The sequence below is a fragment of the Podarcis erhardii genome (assembly GCF_964252035.2).
Source record: "Podarcis erhardii genome assembly, chromosome: 5".
NCBI classification, from domain to species: Eukaryota; Metazoa; Chordata; class Lepidosauria; order Squamata; family Lacertidae; genus Podarcis; species Podarcis erhardii.
In genome coordinates this window covers 29,999,253-30,023,924 of record NC_138509.1, presented here as the reverse complement: position 1 = coordinate 30,023,924, position 24,672 = coordinate 29,999,253, and the positions used below count along the sequence as shown (strand labels likewise).

At 44.2% G+C, this 24,672-nt stretch overlaps 1 long non-coding RNA gene across 1 annotated transcript in view; it reads right to left on the bottom strand.

Moving 5' to 3' along the window:
* Nucleotides 1-2,242: 2,242 nt before the first annotated feature.
* The window catches only part of LOC309341977, a 45,491-nt gene continuing 23,061 nt past the window's right edge, over nt 2,243-24,672 (bottom strand). The window contains exon 4 of the long non-coding RNA XR_014156618.1: nt 2,243-2,313. This is a non-coding gene — a long non-coding RNA (uncharacterized lncRNA). The remainder of the gene's footprint in view (nt 2,314-24,672) is intronic.

Below are 24,672 nucleotides of genomic sequence, written 5' to 3'. Positions count from 1 at the left end.
CAGAACACTTCCCACCCTTCCCAAGAGTTTGTTCCAAAAGTTTGTTCCTGGGCCACGCCCCCTGGGCCAGCTGGAAAAGGCCCTGGGAGGGAGCAGGCCCTGCAGTTCTCACCCAGCCGATGGTCCGAGGCCTCACTGCAGCAGGAGTCCCTTTATAGCCAGGAGAGAGGGTCTGGGCCACGCCCCCTGGGCCAGCTGGAAAAGGCCCTGGAAGGGAGCAGGACCTGCAGTCCTCACCCAGCCGATGGTCCGAGGCCTCACTGCAGCAGGAGTCCCTTTATAGCCAGGAGAGAGGGTCTGGGCCACGCCCCCTGGGCCAGCTGGAAAAGGCCCTGGAAGGGAGCAGGCCCTGCAGTCCTCACCCAGCCGATGGTCCGAGGCCTCACTGCAGCAGGAGTCCCTTTATAGCCAGGAGAGAGGGCCTGGGCCACGCCCCCTGGGCCAGTTGGAAAAGGCCCTGGAAGGGAGCAGGCCCTGCAGTCCTCACCCAGCCGATGGTCCGAGGCCTCACTGCAGCAGGAGTCCCTTTATAGCCAGGAGAGAGGGTCTGGGCCACGCCCCCTGGGCCAGTTGGAAAAGGCCCTGGAAGGGAGCAGGCCCTGCAGTCCTCACCCAGCCGATGGTCCGAGGCCTCACTGCAGCAGGAGTCCCTTTATAGCCAGGAGAGAGGGCCTGGGCCACGCCCCCTGGGCCAGTTGGAAAAGGCCCTGGAAGGGAGCAGGCCCTGCAGTTCTCACCCAGCCGATGGTCCGAGGCCTCACTGCAGCAGGAGTCCCTTTATAGCCAGGAGAGAGGGTCTGGGCCACGCCCCCTGGGCCAGCTGGAAAAGGCCCTGGAAGGGAGCAGGCCCTGCAGTTCTCACCCAGCCGATGGTGAGAACTGCACACATTTTTGTTATGTACTGAAGTTCTCACCCTGGGCCAGCAGGGGGATACTGTAGATAGTTATGCAAATGAAGGAACGAAAGTGACCTTCAATGATTGGATAGTTTGTATGCAAATGAAGGATTGAAAGTGACGTTCAGTGATTGGATAGTTTTTTATAAAATGGCAACAGTTACATTGTTCTGGAGCTCTATATAAGCAGGCTGACTGAGCTCCTCAGCCAGTTCTGTTCCAGCTTATGAATAAAGAGCTGCTTTGGAAGAATTGCTGTGTCGTCTGATATGTTCGCCCACAACTTAACAATTTTTGTATGTACTTTCCTCCTAAGTATGCATTTTGTGCAATTTTTATGGATTCCCCTCTAAAATGCGCATGTTTGAACTGAAAGTGCATCACAAAATCCAGAGAAATACACAACTCAATTGCTAACTAAGGTCCAATCCCTATAGAAATCCAGAACTGTGAATTAAGCCAGTTTGCTTTAAAATGTGGACCAAATAAATTTCCCCTCTATCCCTTAAATAATATAATTAAACACATGTTGCTTGTTGACCTTAGAATTCAAAGTTTGTAAGTCTTCAGATCCTCTAAACATTCAGATGCCTTGGCCTGTTCCTACCCAGTTTTAATTTGTCATCAGAGTAGCTAAATCAATGCAAATTAGAATGGCTGTGACATATTTGCCTTCCCAAGAGATTATGACATCACGGTACATCAGTCTGTGGCATTAACAGAGGTAGGGTTTGAAGAGAGGAGAACACTGCCAGGGGTGTAGGGTGGGGGGTGCAGTTCACCCCGGGTGTCATCCTTGGGGGGGGGGGGTGACAAAATGGCACACCGTGGGGGGTGGCACTTACCGCGGGGCCTGGCATGCAGCAAACCCGAGCCACACGTCTCTCCTGGGACTGACGCGGTGGCTCAGGGCCCCACACGGCCCGAAACGGCAGGATGGGGCTTGTGTCGGACTCTGTGGGCAGCTCGCTGCGGCGCCCCGGTGCGCAGATCGCGGCACCTCCATGTGGCCCTGGGTGCCGGAACAGCAAGCTACGCCCTTGAACACTGCAAGCATGAACACTACCAGAATGTTGGTTTTAATTGTTAGTTGAGGAACAGGGGATACATATTTGAAAACAAATAATGTAATCAAAGATCAAATGGGACAAATAGAAAATAATCAAAGAACAAACAAATATTCCAAAACAATGCTGGCTTTCACACAACCTTCAATGAACTCAAGGGCTTGCCTTTCGCTTTTGATCAAAGTTGCCCTCTCCTTGCATGCCCATAAAGGCTCAAATGATACTCCATAACTATATAAAAGCCGTCATAACCACCACCACCACAATATGGAGTTCCTACCTGCTGGACAGTTGCATCGCTGGTGGATGTCTCTAGCTTCCCGGTGTCTTGGCATGTTGAACTGTAATCTCTATAAAGTGAAGGCAGGAGGGGAAAGCTACATTAATAATAATGAAACCCAAGACTTGTGCATGTTAGAAAACAGCTTTTGAAAGGAATTCAGCCCAGAAGTGTAGCGAGGAAAAGACATCTGGTCTCGGATCAAAGACAGACAATTGCCTTCAAATTTAATCTCAACATCCGCTTGACTGAAAGCAGGCAGAGCAAATTTGACAGAATTTCTAAATGTGATTCCTTGCTGAGGGGCTGGATTGCTGCAGAACGGGGCAATTACCCATGCAGGAAAAATTCCATGTGGCAGACACAACAATTTAGGTTTGAGAGCACTCTTCTAAATACAGTAGCCACCATGGGAATGTCAGGCAAAAACGTTCTCCATGTAATAAGACAACCCAATCCTATGTGATCACTAATGTTTACACATATTCAACTACCACATCACTTCCCTTAAGCCCTACCCCTGTCTTACCCTCAGTCACCATAAATGCAGATTGCAGTTGAGGTGGGGTGAGTACCTCCCTGCAAATATTATAGTCTTTAATAGAGAAGACTAATTTCTGACAGCTGCATCTACTACACATACACCAACCCTCAGTAATAAATCTGCTCCATCAAGTGTTGCTAGTTCTCCTCTACATTATTTATTTATTTTGACAATTTATATACCGCTTAATTACAACAATCTCTTAGCAGATAAAGTTATACAGTGCCAACCAGTATAGACAATACGGAGCTAGACAGACCATGGATCCGACTCAGTATAAGGCAGCTTCCTAGAACATTTAGAAAACTGCATCAGATTCATGTGCCAAGGCCAATGCAATGGCACACTATTGCAACTAAGTAAGGAGCTTTGCTTCAAATCCACCATGTATCATGTTCACCTTTTCTTAGCCATGTACCTGATAAGAGGAACCAACACTGTCAGAAATAGGAACCTATCTTTAGCCTCCTTGATCTGTTTTTAAGACTCAGTATATGGTGACCTGAATTTCCTAAGTACTGTACTGAGATGCTCAGCAACACACACAAACTTAACCACTTCAGACACAGAAGGAACGGCTGTGTTATCAGATCATTTATTAATCTGGCTACAGTCCAATGCAGAGTTACTCGGGAGAAAGTCTCATTGAATTCAATAGGGCTTACTTCCAAGTATGTTTAGGATCAGGCCATAAACCTGCAATCCCTAGCATATTTCTGCTAGAAATTAGGTCTCACTGAATTCAGTGGGACTTACTTCTAAGGGAAAATGTTTAGGGCTTCAAATAGATTTGAAGCCAAAATTCAGAAAGTTTACATACAATTTTTTTTATATAACCCCCCCCCCGGCTTTGTTTTATTTATTTATTTTATTAAATTTCAATTTATAATATAGATATGCCATTCCTTCTCCCTCAACCTTCACAAGTCTGTATTTTCAGATAGTTGTACCTTACATATTATCAGGGTCACATTAGGGCTATAAGAAACAATATTCAAATTTAGGCTTGAAGGGTGAGTTGTCCAACCCAGGGGCTTGAACTCAATTAATTTAATGGGGTCTGATCTGCAGGCTGGTACTGCTTTATTAACTTGGCATGGGAAAACAACTAGGCTACTAGTATTTATACTGGGCTGGTCAATCCAGAGATGTTATACTTCCAACCAGAGGGTCTGAAGCTGCACACACCTCTGATGGCTGAGCATAAACAATAACTTACTAGGCTAGGTCTCAGCCTGTGAGGTTTTCTAGTTGAAACCATGGAGTTCCCAATAAATACTATGTAACTGTGTGTCCTCCCTTTAACAAAAATTTGGATGCATATGAACCTCTGTTCTGGAAATGTTCCACTCTTCATCCTTGATGTTTACCTCAAAACCAGTGAGAGATTCTAATTCTGTATCTTGGATCTTCTCAACTGTGCGTATTAAGTTTCAGCTAGGGCCATAAATAGGACATCCATATCCTTTAGTTTGATATGTAACCTGGTCTTTGAAGACCTAATTGCCTCCTTTTATACATCCAAGTGTTAATTTAAGGATCTTACCACAGGCGTTTGCCGTCTCAGTAAGATTGCTCCATTAGGAACTTGTAGGGTACCATATGTCATTCCTTCTGGCAAGTTCAGGGATGAGGCCATGTGACATGATTTGCATGGTCAGAAGGTCTCTGTGACAACTTGTCCTCTAACAAGTGAAAGCTAATGCTTCAGGCTTAGAACACAGCTCTTTGATGTACTGTTTATAGCACCAGAATATGGCAAATGCAAAGAGAATGGCAGTCAAAATGGGGAGGGCAGTCGGGATACGAAAAAAGTGGCATTGTTTTCGCTTTTTGGCTGTGGCCAAGTATTGTTGCAACTCAAAGGTGGCAGAAGAAATGAGAAGGTTATTTCGGCTCTCAAGAAAGAAATGCAGCATTTTCTGGTTCTTTTTGTTATCAGAAAAGACTGTTACTTCCCACACTATTCCAATAACTTGGGAAATATGCACCTTCTTACCTAGGGCACTACCAGATGGTTGTCATTTTGGGGTAGGATACAATCACATACTGGTAAATTCAGCTTGTGCAATTAAAGTTGATTTGGTGCTCTTGCACAACAAACCAGCTTCTACTCAAAACCAGACTTTTTGCAATAAGGCAAGTGACAAGAAAAGGCACTGGGAAGTGTAGGATAATGACTGCTTGATACAACAATGTGTAATCTCCCTGCAAGTACTCAATAAATACCCTGCAAGAATGCTCAATAAATAACTGACCTTGCCTCTCTGCCCCACAAATTTTGTGCAAATAAGTACAGACAAATGTTCAATATACTAGCTGTTCAGAAGTGACCCTAGACTGCTAAAGACAATTGAAGAATGGTGGTCATAGGTCTAGAACTGTCTTAGGAAGCTTAATATATTGGAATGCAAATTGGAAGACATGGAAAGACCATTTCTGTACTCGCACAGAGAAATGCTACAAACCCCTATCTTCAAAAAAAATTGTGGGTTTCCACCAAGGAAAATGATGTGATAATCAAAACAACTTATTTAGTACGTAAGTTTTCAGATTGCCCTTCAAGAAAATGGAAATGACAAAAGCTATCCTTTGAAGGCTAGTTTTAGGTAGCCTGTGCATAGCACTTTATAGAATATAAAAGGCAGATGCACATCATTGAGAGCTTACAATCAAAGTTTGACACAGGGGAAACAGCAGAGGGCTGGGAGAGAAGTGGAGGCAGGAGCGATATGTGAATGTTTCACATACCTGTGCTTAGCCTTTGTTACAGGCTTAGTTGCAGTAGGGCATGAGAATTGGGGGCCTGACCCAAAGACCTCACAGAAAAGGTAGGTCTTAAGGAGGAATTTAAAGGAAGTAAGGTGGTATCACACAGGTATTCTGGTAAGCAGCTCCAAGTATATAGTGCAGAAAGGGATAAAGAGTGGTGTCCTTTGAGGGAGCAGAGGGAAGGGCATGGTTGGGAATGTACAGGGATATCAGAGCAGAGATGAGACCATTACAGACTACTGGATCACCAAAGAACTAAAATAATCTCTTGAGACCACTATCTTCTGTATTCTTCAAGATGATCGATTTTAAATCCAAAGCACAAATGTACTGGTATATTGTGGGTTTCTTTCAGCATAAAGTTAGGTCTCTATTCATAACTGAAGACAATGTTCTATTGCCCCTCCCACTATGCAGCTCCTAAAACTTCTCCAACAACTCTAAAAACAACAAATGGATTATTGGATGACTTATACATGCCCAGGTTGCCTTTGTCCAACAAGCACAGATGCAAAGTGATAATAAAGTCAACTTTTAGAAGTCAGAGCCACTAGTGTGACCTGCTATGGGAGAAAGTTGCTTTTTCTCTTTGAAAGCTTTGCCCATGCCTAAAATGCCACTGCTTTGTTTTTTGTCCCATAAATGCTGAAGAATTTCGCCTTGCAGCCAGGGTACTCTCTGTACCATCTACATCATTCTCAGTCTACAAACACATTTGTCAGGGAAACACAGTTGGCAGAAAACCTCATGCCATTGCTTGCTGCTCACTGTCACTGGTAGTACTTAAGGAACGGAACCTGCGGGGGAGGGAGCATTTAAGGGCACTTGCCCTGGGCCTCCACATATAGAGAGAGGAAGACACATCAATGCTGACAAACAGCAACCGAGAAGGGTGGTTGCCTCAAATTAACATTCAGCTGCTGAATGCTAAGCTTCTGGGTGTTCAAAAGTTCTTGTTAGTGCAATCTTTCTGAACAAATCAGGATCTGATCATTTTTGCCAGGGTATCTGTCAATAGTGCGTCAACAGGCAGGAAAAAACTATAGCATGTCCCAACTGATAATTGCATCTGGATATACTCATGCTCAAAGTATGCATCCCATTCACAAGTCCTTCATCCCCCCCCCTCTCTTCTGAGTGTTAGACAATATGCATGGATCATATTTTAATTGGCTTTCAGTGTCTTAGGTTCATACATGGCAGGAGGTCCTTCCGCAGCTAAGAATATTAAAATCAAATTTACACAGTGATCCAAGTAATGCTTTACAAAGAAACCAGTCCGTCAAAACCTCTATACATTGATCATATTTTGAGAAAAGCGTACTATTATGTGATGCTTTGAAATGCATCACCCTTTCTTCAGAGTATCTAGTGGCATATGCAGGGCTCCATTGGGGTACTTGTCAGGCCCAGCTGTTTAGTATCAGACACAGAAAGAACCTCTTTATACATCTTGACTTCAGGCCATCTTTAGCCTTTAGTTAAGTGTTATTGAGTTGTCTTGAATTTAGTCAAATATGCAGCCTGATCCTATCTGTGTTTTACACATGCGGAAGTTCCACTGAGTACAGTGAGGTTTGTTACCAATAAAGGAAATGGAATTGCAGCATTAGGCCACACTCTGGAGTGTACTTACCAGGAAACAACTCCCATGAAACCCAATTGATCTTACGTCCAACAAACCAGCTGCCAGTGATGGCCCTTCCTCCCCAAAATGTCATCACCTACAGAATCATCTAACCTTGCTGGGAGTAGAGAAGAAGCAGTTACCACATCCTCTAAACAAACGGTTGTCTTTGTCACGTTCTTATAACCTCTCCCTGTGCCCCCAATGCTTATTGTTGTCATAATCATATGCAAACCACTTTGTGAGGTCCACCTGAAAATAAATACCACGATCTAAGACATGTGGAACAGCCAGATGCAAAAGAGGACAGGGTTCCTGCACCTTTGATGGTTGTATAGAAGACAGAGTTACAGTACAAGCTACACCTGTTCAAATCCTCTCTTTTCCTAACTTCTTAAAGGTGGAGCAACCCTGTTGTTCTTCTGCACCTGACCCCCTTAGCTGTGATCAATGTAATTAGGATCAGTCATTAAAAAACAAGAAAAGGGATAGAAGAACCTTCCTGGATCAGAGCAAATTTCCATTTAGTACTGCATTCTTTTCCCACAGTGGTTAACCCAGAGGTTTTCAGGATGCCCATAGCAGGATATGAAGGAAACAAACAATATTGTTTTTGTTTGTTATTGAAGTACAGTGGTACCTCGAGTTACATACGCTTCAGGTTACATACGCTTCAGGTTACAGACTCCACTAACCCAGAAATAGTGCTTCAGGTTAAGAACTTTGCTTCAGGATGAGAACAGAAATCGTGCCCCGGCGGCGTGGTGACAGCAGGAGGCCCCATTAGCTAAAGTGGTGCTTCAGGTTAAGAGCAGTTTCAGGTTAAGAACAGACCTCCGGAATGAATTAAGTACGTAACCAGAGGTACCACTGTATGCAGTTTTGTGTTTTTATATTGTAAACCACCTTGTGTTCTTTGAATGAATGGCAGTATAGAAATTTTAATAATAATAATTTTTTATTTAAACCCCGCCCTCCCCAGTTCAGAAAACCAGGCTCAGGGCAGCTAACAACAAATTTAAAACACTTAATTGATGCTACAAAAAACAGCATAAAATACAGTATAAAACGTGAATAACAATAAAATCAAAAATCAATTTAGGGGGGAAATCCATCCAATAAACATTAGATGATCATCAGGGCTAGCTGGCTAAATTAGTCCTATTTGGGCCAGCGAGGAGACCAGGGGAGAATTAGCTGTGGGATCCCAGAGTGGGTAATCTTCATAAAAAGGGAGAAGGAGGGAAGGAAGGGGAATAAAAGATCAGGCTAAGTTCAAATTGAATGCTAGGTGGAATAGTTCTGTCTCACAGGCCCTGCGGAAGGAAGTTAAATCCTGCAGGGTCCTGGTCTCATTGGACAGAGCATTCCACCAGGTCGGAGCCATCACTGAGAAGGCCCTGGCCCTGGTGGAGGATAATCTAACTTCCTTAGGGCCCGGGACCTCTAAACTATGATTATTCATGGACCTTAAGGTCCTCTGCGGGGCATACCAGGAGAGGCGGTTCCAGAAATACGAGGGCCCTAAGCCACATAATAATATCCCTTCCCAGCTTATGCCCCCACCAGTGGTGTACTGCCTCTGAATAATGATGTTTCACTTAGTTTTTCTGGCTAATAGCCACAGAAAGGCCTCTCCTCCATTAATTTGTCTATTCTCATTTTGAAAGCAGCTAAGTTGATGGCCATTGCCACACAGTGTGCAGTGCCAACAGGAAATGCCATTAGTTAATTAGGCTTCATGTGAAAAAATACTTTCTATTGTCTGTCTTGACTCTATTGGGTGACCCTAGTTCTAGAGTTACAGGAGCCCATTCTCTCCACCTACTTTTACTATGGCATTCATCATTGAATAAGGATGCATCAAAGTCCCATATAGACACAATGTATGAAGCACAGAAATCCATTCACATGGCTTGAAAAGGACAACGTCCTTTGCATTTACTGCTATGGGGCAGAATTCAGCCAAAGATAAGGATGGATCAGCCACCAGATTTAATGACTGTTAAGCAAATGCTTTACTTTTCTGCTGAGATCAAGGAAGGCCAAGTGTGCTTAACTTTCTAAAATGCCCCGTGCTTGCAAAATAAGGAGGAAAGAAACCAAGTTAAAGCTGAGCTGCTTCATTAATTCAGTGCATTTGCTTCCCTCCGCCTCCCTTAAAAACCACACTGTGCTTTATTCTGTGTTGTTGTTGAATGATGTGAACCTTGCAGCTGTAAAACTCATTAGGAGCCACTGTAACTTGTTCATGAGAATGTGACGGTAGAAGTACTGACAACGTGAAAAAGAGTAGGGACTTAATGCTCTGCTTGGGGGGTGAGTCATTCTATACTGTTTTCTTTCCTGGTTCCATTCTGCTATCCATCTCTCTTGTCATCCTATATGATAGTCTCCTATCCTTGCTTTCTCCATTCCTCTCCCTGTCTCTTACCAGAATTGCCTGTATTTCTTTTCCACTTTATCTTGCCTCAGCAACTCCCTCATGCCTCTCTCCTCCATACTTGCTTGTCAATCTTTCCTTTGGCACTCACAGAGAACAAAGCAGAAAGGGCCCATTACCATGTATCATTCTCTTCTCACCTGCTCTGGTTAACTCCAGCAAAGCAAGTGCAACTGCATCTTGATCAATCTAATAGAATACACTTTTTCCATGAATCTAGTGTTTCTCAAACTTGTGTCCCCAACTGTTGTTGGACTACAACTCTCAACATCCCTAACTAGCAAGACCAGTCAGTTGTCAGGGATGGTGGGAGTTGTAGTCCAACAACAAAAGGTTTTCTCAGTCATGTGCCATAGAACCATGTTGTTCCTTGCAAGATTATCATGGGTCTTTCACTAATGGTAAACAAAGGAAGCTTAACCACCATTCTTGATTTTCCTCTGCAATTCATAGCAAAAATTGTTTCTTCAGCTTGTAAACCACCTTGTGCATAGTGATATAGAAATTTTATGCTTTCTTTCTTAGTTTATGCTGCGCTTGTCTTGTATTTCTGTTTTAATAGCTTTTAGAATATCTATTGATGTGTTTTAATGCGTTGTACGTCGTCCTGTGACCTCATGGTGAAAGATGGTATGTAAATTCCTAAAGAAATGGACAGATAAACCAATAGAAATTTTAAAAAGAAAACAAACTGCTGGTCTAGGGAACATAATTTCTATGATTTGGTCAGGAGGACGTGTGTATCTATGGTTGTTGAGCATAGTAATATCTTTGCGTGGACAGGCGGAGTCCCCAGATCCTGAGCGGTCCCCCCCCCCATCATGTGGAATAACGACTCAAGACAACGTGCTATGGGGATTAAACTGGCCACAACTTTATTAAATTTCAAATGTGGGTAGACCTTGGCTCAGGCATTGGTCGTTCTCCCTCCCCAGTCCCCAGTCGGGGACCTAGGGAGCATCAGGGTTATCCAGTGTGGGGGGGGGATGGGCCGGCTCTGGAGAACATATGTTCAAGCAGAGATAGCCGCCCTCGTTACGCTGCCGCCGCAGGGGAGAGCAATGACGACCTTTCGGCGTACGGTCAAAGCCTCCCTTCAAAAACCCCATTAACGGGGGTATTGCCACCACAAAGAGGAAGATGGACTAAAGGATTCCGCCCAAGGCCTGATACCGCCAAAGTTGTGACGTTTTGCTACGGGAAAGGCGAAACCTGCCAATGCAGGGAAATTCCTTTCCGGCCCTTTAACAGCGACCTTAACGTAGCAGCGCCCGCATACCTGTGAAGAAAAGTTAACCTGCAAAACCTATGAAGAAAAGTTAACCTGCAACAGAAGACATTAACTGAGGGTGGGTAGGGTGGGAGAAGCTCTGGAGTCAAGTGAGGATTCCCAGGTAAGATCCTCCCTCTATTGTGTGGGCAGGTAATCCCTCCCCTACCTGGGCTCCTTGGCAACGCTTCCCCCAGGTGGGATTGGACAACTGACTGAGGTAGGCGGAGACCTCCAGGTATCCCACCTGAGGGAAGGCAAAGCCAAGCCTATGCTGATGGGGCCGCTCCAGATCTAGGGCTGCGTGCGTCCACGCAAAGGGCGCCCCCCGTTTTAAGCGGGTAGCGGTCATTGCGGTACTGCCTAGAATGTCACTTTTTTTACCACACGCACCACCAGCCCCACCATTTATATAACAAACTTTGTGTTTGGGTTTCAAACATTGGTTATTCAGTGTATGTTAGCGAAATGAAATGCCAATCATTGTGATGGATGAAGAGCAGGGGAAAGTTGGAAAGGGGGACATCCCAAGCCCTAGCTGGAGATGCCGAGGTTTGAACCTGGAAACTGCTCTTCCTGCCACTTAGCCACAACCCTTACCAATGGCACAGCTTTGTCAAAACAATTGCGCAAACCAGCAATTAATGGTTGTAAAAGCAAAAAGTCCCCATATTTTTAGATCAAAAACTCTCATTATGCTGTTTTTCCCAGTCCCTCCTATCAGAAGCCTTGATTGTTCTGCACATGCAGCAGAAAAAGTGGTAGCAGAATCTTCCAGAGGCACTGTACTACTTCAGATAACAAAACAAACAAACAAACAAACAAACAAACAAACAAAACAGGATAACAGTTCTAGCTCAGCTCAACCCTTGCGGCACCAATTTCCTACTTACCAGGATTGTAAAATACATATACAAGTGTTTTCAAAAGTGGTGTCCTTCCCACTTATAGTCTGAAACACAGCTCTGCCTAAGAGTTGTCACCACATTGTTTGTGGGCAGAAAAACGGAGGGAACCATTTCATCGATTTTCTCCAAGAGCAGGAAAAAATCTCCAACATTTTCTCAGGGATGGGCCTGACCTTTAAAGGGACCCCTGACCAGTCTAGTCCTGACCTGTCCAGTCACAGACAACTCTGGGGTTGTGGCACTCATCTGGCTTTATTGGCCAAGGGAGCTGGTGTACAGCTTCAGGTCATGTGGCCAGCATGACTAAGCCGCTTCTGGCGAACCAGAGCAGCGCATGGAAATGCCGTTTACTTTCCCACTGGAGCAGTAGCTATTTATCTACTCGCACTTTGACGTGCTTTCGAACTGCTAGGTTGCCAGGAGCAGGGACTGAGCAACGGGAGCTCACCCTGGCACGGGGATTCAAACTGCCGACCTTCTGATCAGCAAGCCCTAGGCTCTGTGGTTTAACCCACAGTGCTACCTGCGTCCTTTAGCAGCTTCTTTTTTCCTCCCCCTCAGCCTCCCACAAACGGTTTGTTTGCTTATCTGCTGCAAAGGAAAGCAACAGCAACTGTGTAGGCAGCCTGGTCATCATTTTGCATCCTCTTTGATGCACTGAATATTGTGCCATTCCAGGGCATACAGCGGAAGGGGGGGGGGGATAGAAGGACGGCAGAATATTTGAATAAAATGCTGCAAAGTGGCCTTCATTTTATAGCTAGGTGGAGAAAGAAAAATCTCAAGGGTCCCCACCTCCCTGGCAAAAAAAACATATTCTGAGAAATTTTAGCTCAGCCCTTAATCCAAAGTGGTACAGTCCATCCCATCCCCGCAGAACTCTACAACCTTATCCTGCTGCACATGTAGGCCAGGTTTCAGGCACAATCTGATAGCGAATTATCTCCTTATGCTGGAGTGCGGCCAGTCTTCCACAGACAGGACTCCTGCCTCTGTGTGTCTCTATGCTTCTCTCATGTATCCCCCTTCAAAATCTACCATCTGTTTGTTCTTCCTAAGGACATGAAATTAATTAAGGAAGAACATAGCTGTTTTTAGAGAACAGGAAATAACAATAATTAGTTGAGAGGCAATATTTCATTGTTTAAGTTACTCTCATCCCACAAGCAAGCATCAACATATTATTTGGGGCTTGCATGTAATTGTTGTTGTTTAGGCGTTTAGGCGTGTCCCCGTGGACCAGAGCACGCCAGGCACTCCTGTCTTCCACTGCCTCCCGCAGTTTGGTCAAACTCATGCTGGTAGCTGCGAGAACACTATCCAACCATCTCGTCCTCTGTCGTCCCCTTCTCCTTGTGCCCTCCATCTTTCCCAACATCAGGGTCTTTTCCAGGGAGTCTTCTCTTCTCATGAGGTGGCCAAAGTATTGGAGTCTCAGCTTCAGGATCTGTCCTTCCAGTGAGCACTCAGGGCTGATTTCCTTCAGACTGGATAGGTTTGATCTTCTTGCAGTCCATGGGACTCTCAAGAGTCTCCACCAGCACCATATTTCAAAAGCATCAATTTGCATGTAATAGATTGTACAAAACATGGCAACAGTGCTATTTTTCTAGAAAAGAGGTGCTGGAACTCACTGTGAATGCCTCCCCTGTTCTCTTATAATGGCACTCACCAGAGAACTTAGTTCCGGCTGGGGGGGGGGGGAGCTCTGCATGGCAAGGATAAAGAAGCTAGTTTCCAGTCAAGGCATTGGATTGAGATTCTGGAGAGTTGTCTTCCATCCCTGGCTACTCTGAAACTTGGAATATGCTGTGTGACTCATCCGCACCACCTGTGAACTGGGAGAAATGCTTATGGAATGGCTGTGAGTCTAAAATGCATCCGTATCCATGAGGTGTTTAATATTAAACATGGAAAGCATAGGGGAACAGCTGCAGATCAGTGGCAGAGTGCATTCAGGAGGTCCTAGATTCAAAGCCTGGCATCTTCAGTTAACATGATCTCAGGCAGCAGGACTTGGAAAGAACTCAGGATAAGGTCCAAAGGAGCCACTGCTGGTTGGGAGTGTAGAATGCTGCTTCAAACACATGTAATTAATGATGTAAAAGAGATGCAACATGGCCATTGGCCACACCTGGCAGAAAGAGTGAAGGGGCCACAGAGATTGGCATACTGGAGCAGAGCAGTGGGAATTCTCATGTGACTGGACTGGAGTAGTCTGCATCCGAGCTTCAAGATCTTATTTCTCTCTGTGTGTGGTCTTGCCAACTCCTCGTAACAGCACTTGTTTATGCAGTTGCCCCCCACCCCGCCAAGAGTCAGTAAACAGATCCTCTCTAATTTCATTGTTATTCTCCTCCCCCTCCGCCTATGAGATTCTTAGCAGAGTTAGTTTTACTTCTTAGCACTGCCTTGCCAGTATATTGCTTTTTGCCATCGTGTTCCCACCCCACCCCCGCCGCAAAGCAACATCTGTAAAAAAGAAGAAGAAGAAAGCAACCTGGGTTGAAATGGAGAGCAGCTTATTCTGAAAGCCTTCCAACAAGCAATGAGGAATCAAGATGCCCCTTAACCTTTCCCTGATCCTCTTTCCCTTCTACCTGATTATAGACTCTGCATGTTTAGCTACTTTAGTGAGCTTCAATGCATGCTCCCCCATGTGCAGCTTCCGATTGGTTTCAGCTTTGCCGTATCAGTCCACAAGCTTCCAGTTACCAGATGTAAGTCTGCAATCCCATGTATACTTATATGGAAGAAAGCTTTATTGAATCCAGGGGTGCATACTGTGAAGTAAAGATGCATAGGATCTGGCTGTCACTTCGGGACTGCATTCCTGTGCACACTTCCTCGGGCAAAAGTCCCAGTGAACTCACGCTCCCACCTATAGACTCAAGCTGCATAGATTAAACAGGTGATGTTAATTCTATGCTAGTTATTTATCTGGTCTGCTTGTCAACCTACCTACTCATCTATTTCTGCTGGGGAGAAGAATAAGAGGGAGGAAAGCTGACATAATTTAAAGCTGCCAAGGAAGGCTCGGAGAACTCGTGGGCTGTCAAACAGAAGTGAAATCCCAAGCCCCAGAGAAAGGATCAGAGACGTTTCACAGTGCTTGGCAACAGCAAAGACTCTGGTGTATCATTTGCCAAAACAACTCCACAAGAAGCTTGGATTTTGCAGGAAGAAGACTAGGACAGAGGGTTTTAAACATATTTGTGAAAATGAAAGAACACCGACCTCAGCAAGCAGTTGGTCAACTCTTCCCAAAATAGCTGTCTCCATTTGGTCTGCGGAGAGGCAGGCAGGCAGCGGAGTGGATCTGTCTGCCTCCAAATCTGAAACCCTGGATTGCAGGTCCGACGTCCTGAAGTACAGCAGGAGGCTCAGCACCAAAGAAAGTAAAGATACTCCAGGCAGCCCAGAGCTCAGCAGAAGAGGTATCTTACAGCATCTTTCCCCATCTCCTGTCCTGGGATGTGTGAGGCAGCCGCTCTCCAAGGCACCAGGAGCAGCCCCCTTCCAGCCCTTCTCCTCCACCACCATTCCTTCCCTGGCCTGAGAGGCAATAAATAAATAAATATAGTATAAATAAAGCTGCAATCTTCCTCTCAGAAGTACAATCCAGAATGCATGAAAAGAGCACCGTCCAAGGGAATCTCAAATGCCACTGAAGGAAGAAAAAAAAAGGACAGCTAACAAAACCAAACAAAAATGTATAGGGATCAAAAGGAAGTGAAGGGAAAAGAATTTTCCCCTTCCAAGGGGAAAAATCAAACTCCAGAAAAGTTTTGGAGGTTTTTTTGGGAGGGGAGGGGAAACAATCTGATCAGGGCTGTTGTTGTTGTTGTTTGTCTTTCAGCCTCGTTTGTTGTCTCTGTTTTTCCTCCCTCCCTCTTTGTTTGATAAGTTTTCAGTTCCTTAGCAGAGCAGGCAACAGATTGTGCATGGAGGTCCCCATTAGAGAGAGGTAATTCTCAAATGATTGGGAGTTGTACTGTGGCTGTTCCTGACTTCTCTGTAATATGACACACATACACACACTCTCTCTCTTCTCTCCTCTCCTCTCTGTCTCAGATATGCTGGCTGCACGGCTTCCCAAAGCAACCTCCTCTGCTCTCCCGTTCTCTGGATGATTTATTTATTTATGCAAAACTGCTGGGTGGGATTAGATTTGAGGCTCCCACCTCCTCCAAAGCCCCACAGGTCCCTCAAGTGCCTTTCATCAGCTTCTCTTTGAAGTGGCACTCACTGCAGTCATTTATAGCTGCAGGAAAGTGACTATAAAGCAGAGGGGCAGGACTTGTGTTACCCACCCACCCATCTCACATGAGGGTGATTACGTCTGTGGGTTTGTTTTGATTTTCATTGCATCTGTGGAAGTCAAGCAGCATCCTCCTGGTCTGCTCTTTCCACACAGGTCTGCTGTTTTCAGACCAATTTCGGATCTAAAGAACTTTAGATAGTTCAGTCACCCAAGTGCTTTCAGTCAGTTGATTTGTCCTGAATCTTTTTTTGCGGCTCCTTTCTTTGTGTTGTAGCTTCATTGCTGATATGTCTGGATCCCTTTGGCTCAGGCATTTCACACATGTGAAGCATGTTCCTCATGTCAGCAAGGAAACCAAATTGCAATTCTGGGGAACAATGTGTGTGTGGGATGTAACTTCAGGCTAATGGTTCGAATCTTCTCAGGTTTGCCGGAGTACAGATATGTAAACCCTCATTTAAAAATAGTAAGTTCACAGGACGGATTAACAGTTATGCAAAGTAGGCTATGGCCCCTTATACTATGATGAAACTACAGGGGAATTTCATAGTGAGCTGAGGATGCTTAAAAGTGATAACATCAGAAAGCGACAATAGTTACAGTATGTAGGATTGACTAAAATTTCAGAATGAAGAATAGAATGGCCATGATTTCTGTACAGTTGCAGGTTTTAGGTACAGCTTCTGTGAATGAGCATTGGCTCTCTTGGCTACTAGCTATGATGGCTATGTTCTACCTCTGTTGCTAGAGGCAGGGCATTTCTGTATAGCAGCTGCTGGGAATCACAACTGGGAGAGTTCTTTTGCACTAGGATTCTGCTTGCAGGCTTCCCGTGAGCACCTGGTTGGCCACTGTGAGAACAGGGTGCTAGACTGGACTGTTCTTATGTTCTGAAATGCTGGTAGAGATGAATTAGGTTTGGTCTCTGACACAGGGATAGTATAGGGCTCCTGCATCCTTTAATCTAGCCTGTTAAAGTCCAGGACCTAGAGCTTAGATTAAATGAAGGAAATAGTACGGTTCCAATGGTTCCATTTGCCTCCGAAAAATAAATAATAGGAAGAAGAAGAAGAAGAAGAAGAAGAAGAAGAAGAAGAAGAAGAAGAAGCAGCAGCAGCAGCAGCAGCAGCAGCAGCATTGGTGTAATCTCTGTATGCCCCCAGGACACAGTAATTGGTGTAAGCTTTGTATGAGCCAATGAATTGTAGATTCTGTAACACTGAGACTCAGAAATCTTAGTTCAACAGTGAGAACCCCTTAAATTTCTCTCTGACAGTAGCTGGTAAGGGAATGGAAACAGACTTCTTGGGTTGGATACAACTGCCTTAGAACTCACTTTGCAGGTCCTGAAATTGCACACCTCCTCCCAGCCATTCTCCAGAACTTCACTGCTACAGGAATTAATTTGGCAGTTCATGAGTCTACCCAGAAGCAGTTCCAACATAATGGTCAAACTCCATGAGAACGCTCTGTAATTATTCCTGTGAAGCAGTAATATTTGGAAAATGCTGAATTGAAATTGAAAATCCATGTGGCTCTGCCAGGAGTTTGGCCAACAGGCAGGAACTCAGTGAGCTCTGGTCTACAGGAAAGTGGCCAGGTTGAGTCAATAGAGTATTATAACTTTAGTCAGCTACAACCTAAGGCAAGTTATGGAGCCATAAAGACAAAATCATAGGTTTTTATCTGGGAGGCAGTTCCATAAGGTGAAGTAAGGTGAGCTGGGTGGGAAAGAAAAATCGTTGCAGGTTACCATGGAAACATTGAGAAATGGAAATAATCTACTCCAGAAGAACTGGAAATAATCTACTCCAGAAGAACTGCTAGCTCATCCTAAGGCATAGCCAGGAGCCAATAGTAGACTGGAACAACCCAAAAGAAAGGATGGATTGGTGAATGCTAACTCTTCCTAAGTTTAAACAACAAAAAGTATTGAGGCACATGAGAAGACTAACAAATGCTATGTGCCACAACTACCCAAGCATTCCATGTTGGTTGAAAACCCTTTGCTAGTTTTCCACGTTGATTGAAACACCAGATAGTGCTTATTTCCAACTTCAGTTAGTGTGCCAGCTACAGCTTTTTCCTGGATCTGGCCAACTTGGCCTCAATAATCCATGCTCTGATAACCTCATGTTCGAACTGCTACAGTGTGCATTATATGGGACTACTCTTGCAGAAGATGTACTATAGCTGAAGCTACATGCTGCTACATTGTTATGGTGTGATTAGAGGAGACAGGGCCTTCGTAGTGATGGCACCAAGACTTTAGGACTCCTTCCCTGAAGAAATATGGCTGTTCCCCTCACTGTAGACATTTAGAGGCCTGCTAAAGACTCCTGTATTCACCTGGTCCTTCAGGAATTAAATGTCCCAATTTTTGCCTGGAATTTTTTGTAATGGTATTTTAATTATGTTGTACACCACCCTGGGCTACTGATTGGGAGGAAGGGTTGTATAGAGATCAGATAAATAAACAAAGCATAGTTTAGTGCAGCATACAAACATGGCCACTTAACAAGAGGTAACAGTGTGGTAAAGCTAGCTCCAGGTTTGAGGAGGCCCTTGGCGAAGTACCCTCTGAGTAGCACCCTCCAACAGCAACAGGCTAGCCAAGTGAGCTTACCAGGTAGTGATTGCAAATGACAGCAGTGCTCTGATTAGGGCCAGGTACCTGGATCTCTTGCAGTCCATGGGACTCTTGAGAACTAAGTTCTCAGGTGAGCGCCATTGCCATTATAAGAGAACAGGGGAGGCATTCACAGTGAGTTCCAGCACCTCTTTTCTAGAAAAATAGCACTGTTGCCATGTTTTGTACAATCTGTTACATGCAAATTGATGCTTTTGAAATATGGTGCTGGTGGAGACTCTTGAGAGTCTCATGGAATGCAAGAAGATCAAACCTCTCCATTCTTAAGGAAATCAGCCCTGAGTGCTCACTGGAAGGACAGATCCTGAAGCTGAGGCTCCAATACTTTGGCCACCTCATGAGAAGAGAAGACTCCCTGGAAAAGACCCTGATGTTGGGAAAGATGGAGGGCACAAGGAGAAGGGGACGACAGAGGATGAGATGGTTGGACAGTGTTCTCGAAGCTACCAGCATGAGTTTGACCAAACTGCGGGAGGCAGTGGGAGACAGGAGTGCCTGGCATGCTGTGGTCCATGGGGTCACGAAGAGGCGGACACGACTAAACGACTAAACAACAACACCTGGATCTAGGAACCAGACACCATTTTAATTCCCAAAATGCCCACTACGCTTGGGGCACTGAGTAAAATTAAAAAGGCAGCAGGCTCTTAGCTGCTCTAAGCCCAGCTTCGGCCAGGGAGGGCGGGATATAAATAATTTATTATTATTATTATTATTATTATTATTATTATTATTATTACCATGTCCTGATTTATGAGAATAAATTTGCGTAAATAGAGTCCAGGGCAGTAGGGCAGGTGTTAGCAGTAGACCCTGTGGAGTGTCCAGGATACTGGATTGGCAGAACAATGCAATGGTTTTATCCCAGTTAACTGACAGATCAGGCCCGACAAGCGTCCCAAATGAACTGATTGTGCACCCTAGAGCATGGTGCAAGATGTGTTGCCGACATGCAAGGATTTGTTTGCTGATGATGTGAAAAAGGTTCCCTAAAGGTAGACAGTTTGAAATAACTATTTGAAGTCAATAACCCATATTCTGAAAGACGACGACTCCACAGATCCTTAATGGATGTGTGCCTTCTTTGTGAATGTCCCAGTAGGCACCACGGTTTGGGGTCAGTCTACCTCATATAGACACACTGAAAGAAAGCAGCCCGAGGCTACTGTGAAGCGTGCTTACTAAAACACATGCTGAAAATTGGCCTCTCAAATGGAGCTCCCTTCTGACTCTTTGCCTGTCATTTACACAGTTTAAATGAACATTTTGCGTGCAGTCTGTGCTGGAAATTGCTGGCAAAGGAAACTCATATTTGTCTCCAGCCTGAGCTCAGTTTCAGAGTGTTTTGAAGAAATGGACCTTTTGGGACCCAGTTGAAGAGAGCGAGAGAGATCTGTTACCCTTCCGTCAAATAAACCTTTGAAGGACCCAAGAGCACACGGTGTTTATTCTTTGAACAGCCATATCCCTTTCGCAAGCCACTTGTTTTCTAAAATGAGATTTTAGTGTCTGCTTGACAGGAAATCCTTTCTTAATTTCTTCTAATGGGTTCCTTGTCATTTAACAGCTCAAATGAATGTTGTGCCTTTGGTATGCTTTGCAAACATGCTCCTATTAACAGATATCTTCTTTCAACAGCTTTTCATATATATATCTGAGTCTTTCTAACACATGATGAGGTGCAAGGAATAAGTGCATTAATTTTTGAAGAACGTTGTGTAGATTTCTTCTGATCTTTGCGGTGCTTTGATTTTTTTTTTTAAAGGTTCTATGGATCCAACTCAGTTAACATTGTTATGCAGTAGATTAATCTTCGTTTGTTTATTCAATTACACCCCATTTTTTAATCCTGATCAGCTCCTGATGTAGCTTTAGAAAAATATACAAATGCAATCCATGAAAAGGCACACTAGATTGGGGTGCCTGGCAGTGTTCTATGGCAATCTATTCTGGTCCCTAACAATTTGTTTTCTTGTCCAGGTTCCACACTGAGGTTTTTCCTCCAAGGTGGAAAACGAAGAAGGAAGTGCAGGTGGACAAAAGGGCTGGCTGATTATAAAGATATCAGCTCACAAAAAGCTCCTGTCTGATGATATCAATATGTCCTCCGGATAGTAAATTAGTATTGCTCTCTCTTAAAAAGGATGGCAATTGCAATAGAGATAGCAATTGCAATAAGGAACTGTGGATGGGCACAATCCTGTAATTCCCAAAGTGTATCATGAGGAAAAACTGCTACAGTGTTGCAAGAAATAAATGAAATAAGGAATTAAAGGCTCTCGTGAGTTCACAGTATTCATCTACAGAGGGGGCTGTCCTCTGCATGAGTTGCAGCTTTGATCTTGCTTAGAACAATGATTCAAGCAATAACATGGAATGGACACGGGATGAGAGTTAAGAGTAGTTACTTTTCCACTCTGAAATCTTATCTCATTGGGTATAAAAAAAGTTTGGAAACACTAGTGAACAATGGGATTAGAAGAGCAAAGAGGCAATCTGGTAGGTCAAGTGGATGGGTTGAGCAACCTAGATCCAAACCTAGTATACTCTAGATGGTTTGGACTAAAATTCTCATCATCCCTGACTGTGGGCCAAGCTGACTGAGGCTGATGGAAGTTGGAGAGCACCAGATTGGGTTACATGGTCAAAGTTCAAACAAGGTCTGCCAGAATCTCTGCTGAGTGGCTCAGACCATGAACTAAGCAGGACAAGAAGTTATGCAGATGAATTCTGAATTCATTTGCTGTACAGTGGTACCTCGTTTTGAGTCCGTCCCATTTCAGGTCCATTTCGTCCAACATCCGCGGCAAACCCAGAAGTACCGGAACAGGTTACTTCCGGGTTTGTCGCTCGCGCACATGCAAAAGCGCTAAATCGTGCTTCGCGCATGCACAGAGCAGCGCTTTGTCGAGCGTCCCTTTTGTTGAGCATCCGGGGCTCCACAACAGATCCCGGACGCAAAAGGAGGTACGACTGTACAGTATATGGTACAACTTCTGTTGGTGCAAATCATGAGGATCAGTAACTGAAATTCCCTAAAATGGGTTGAGAAGAATCTCTGTGTACTTCACTTGCATAGGAGCCAACTCCTAGTGGCCGAGGTCCCTTGTCCCCACCCCTAATAAAATATTTCATGGGGCTGGCCCCCCCCAAGTGATGGGCACTGCCATTCAAATGATGTGTGTGTGCCGTGTCTTGTGATCAGTTATGCAGGGTGGAGTTTATCTGCCCACCCCCCAATATTTTATTCAGGTTGGTACCCCTGTTCACTTGTAATTTCCTCATGCGGTCTAGAGGGCAAAGCTCTCTGAATCCACTCTAGGAATCACAAATTGAGACTTCAGCAAATACCAACCCCACCCTCTCTCCCCCAAAAAACCAGCCCAAATATCAATGAGTGTGGACTGCCTCTTGTGGATGTCAGGGAGATGGGAAAATGGGCATAGAAAGGAATAAATGTACCCTGCTATGATCTCCTTAGGGTGTTAGCGGGTTTTTTCCTCACAGGGAGGGAAGTGTTCCAAGCTCCTGATCATTCTAACATCTATTCTTCTTTCAACAATTTTTTCCCCAGTACCTATGGACTTATGTGAAGGCATTATGATAGTGACCATTTTGCTTTCAGTCTCCCTCCCAATAACTCCAAATGCTGTATTTGATTTTGGGTTGCTATTTTTGTATTACTGCTGCTCTTTTCTTTGATAGAATCCACCCTGGTTTTCTTTCCTGATTTGCCAGCCAACTTAGATCCTATCTGTGTATAAATGGAGTTATGGTTTTCCTCTCCGATGTGTATTACTTTTAGACTGACCTACATAGAATCTCATCTGCCATTTTGTTACTCATTCACCAAGTCTGGACTCTAGAGATATCCTTTTGGATTTTTATACACACAGTCTGCTTGGGTTTTCGCTAATCTGAATAATTTGTTATCATCTGGACACTCACCCCTGACTCTAGATAATTTATAAATAAGAAAGACAGCATCACTCCCAATACATGTCCTTGAGAGACCCCACTGGTTATTTCCCTTCATTGTGAAAACTTCCTATTTTATTCCCACAGCATCCTGTTTTTGATCCAGCTATCAATCTATAAGAGGCCTCGCTCTCTGATTGCTAAGTTTATTTAGGAGTCTTTGGTGGCTCCCCAGTGGTGATTCACCAATGGTCTGTTGCACACTCAAAGAATTCTAAAAAGCTTAACAAGATAGGACTCCCCTTCGTAGAAACCATTCAGAAGCCCCAGCGAGGCTTATTCCTCTATATGCTTGAATTCTAGCGTTAAAACACTTTCCATCAATTTATCTGTTACGCATATTAAGCTACTGGGCTTGTAATTTCCAGACACTGCTTGAATTCCTTTTAAAAACAGGTGTTACCTTGACCACTCCTTCCAATCCTCCACTTATGAGGTCAATTTTAGGGATACCATGCATATTTTTGTTAGAAGACCATCAGCTGCATGTGTGTCTTGGTGTGCAGCATCAGCCTGGCAGGAGGAAGGGAGGTCAAGTGAGGTGCAGCCCCACCATGCTGGCTATATGCCATGTGAACCCAAATACACATTTACATTTAATTTGGATATTAGCTCTAGAACTTCATCTCTTTATACCTCAGTCTGTGTTCCTCAGGTACCATCCCCAGAGAAGGCTATTCTGATGTGAGTTACCTTTACAGAATCCTCTGTAGTGACAGTTCAAATAATTAATCTCACTTCTTTGCAAACTCCTAATGCTTCTTCAGTAATGACGATAGGTCTATGAGATGTCTAATTCCTGTCACTAGAGGGAACAGATGCTGGTTTTTGAACTGATCAGAGTGTTGTACATTAAGACTTCAATCCTAACCATGCCTCCTCAGCGGTAAGTCCTGATGAATTCAGTGGGGCATACTCCTAGGTAAATGGTGTTAGGATTGCAACCTCAAGGATACCCTAAAATATGGAACTGGGGATTTGAAAGTGAACGTCTGAAGTACCGTATTGACCCGAATATAAGCTGCACCTTTAAACTTGGAGGGGGAGAGAAAAAACACCCAAATATAAGCTGCTCCCTTCCTCACTGCTCCTGGCTGCATACTGGGGGGGGGTTGCCGTGTTGTGTTGCTGGCGGCTTTCCCCCTTCCTTGCTTTCTCCCTTCCCGGTGGGCACCGCTTTGCTGCGCTGCTGATGCTGTTTGCCCCAAGCTCCTGGCTGTATACCGTAAGGTCACGAATAGAAGCAGCACTGTAACTTTTCAAGGTCAAAATTTGGGGGGAAAGTGAGGCTTATATTCAGGCCAATATGGTAATACAGTGTTCAAGGTCTGCCCTTCTTGTCTGCAACAATTCATTCTATAGCTGTGTTCAAACAATACCTTTAAAGCACATTCAAAGCACATTCGAAACACATTATTTCCTTCAATAATTCTGGGCACCGTAGTTTACCCCTCACAGATTTAAAATTCCCAGCAACCTTTAACAAACTACAGTTCCCATAATTCTTTGAGGGAAATAATAAGTGTTAAAGATACAGTGTGTTCACAGCATAAATTATTCAATTTCAGATTCTCCTGACAAGTCTGTAGTGTATACACATAACCATTACTGCATGCCAAAACTGTCACAGTAAGTTTTATTTTGGTAACTGGTTCTATACTTATAGGATGTGCAGCATGAACTAAGGCTTATACCATGCATTTATTTCAGTTTACAGCCTGCCCTGTCTTGGAAGGCTAACCACACAGAGACATCTATTTTCAGTACTATATAGACAATTACCAATTGTGCCAAAATATGCTAATCGTTTCCTGAACCAAACCACTACTTAAGTATATATTAAAACATTTATGCCACCCTTCAACCTCTTTGGGATTTCTGTGCAGTATGCAACAAAAATTTATATCATAATGCAAAGTAACGTTTACAAAACAGCAGCTAAGACCCTTAAAAGGAGACTGAGATTTGCAACG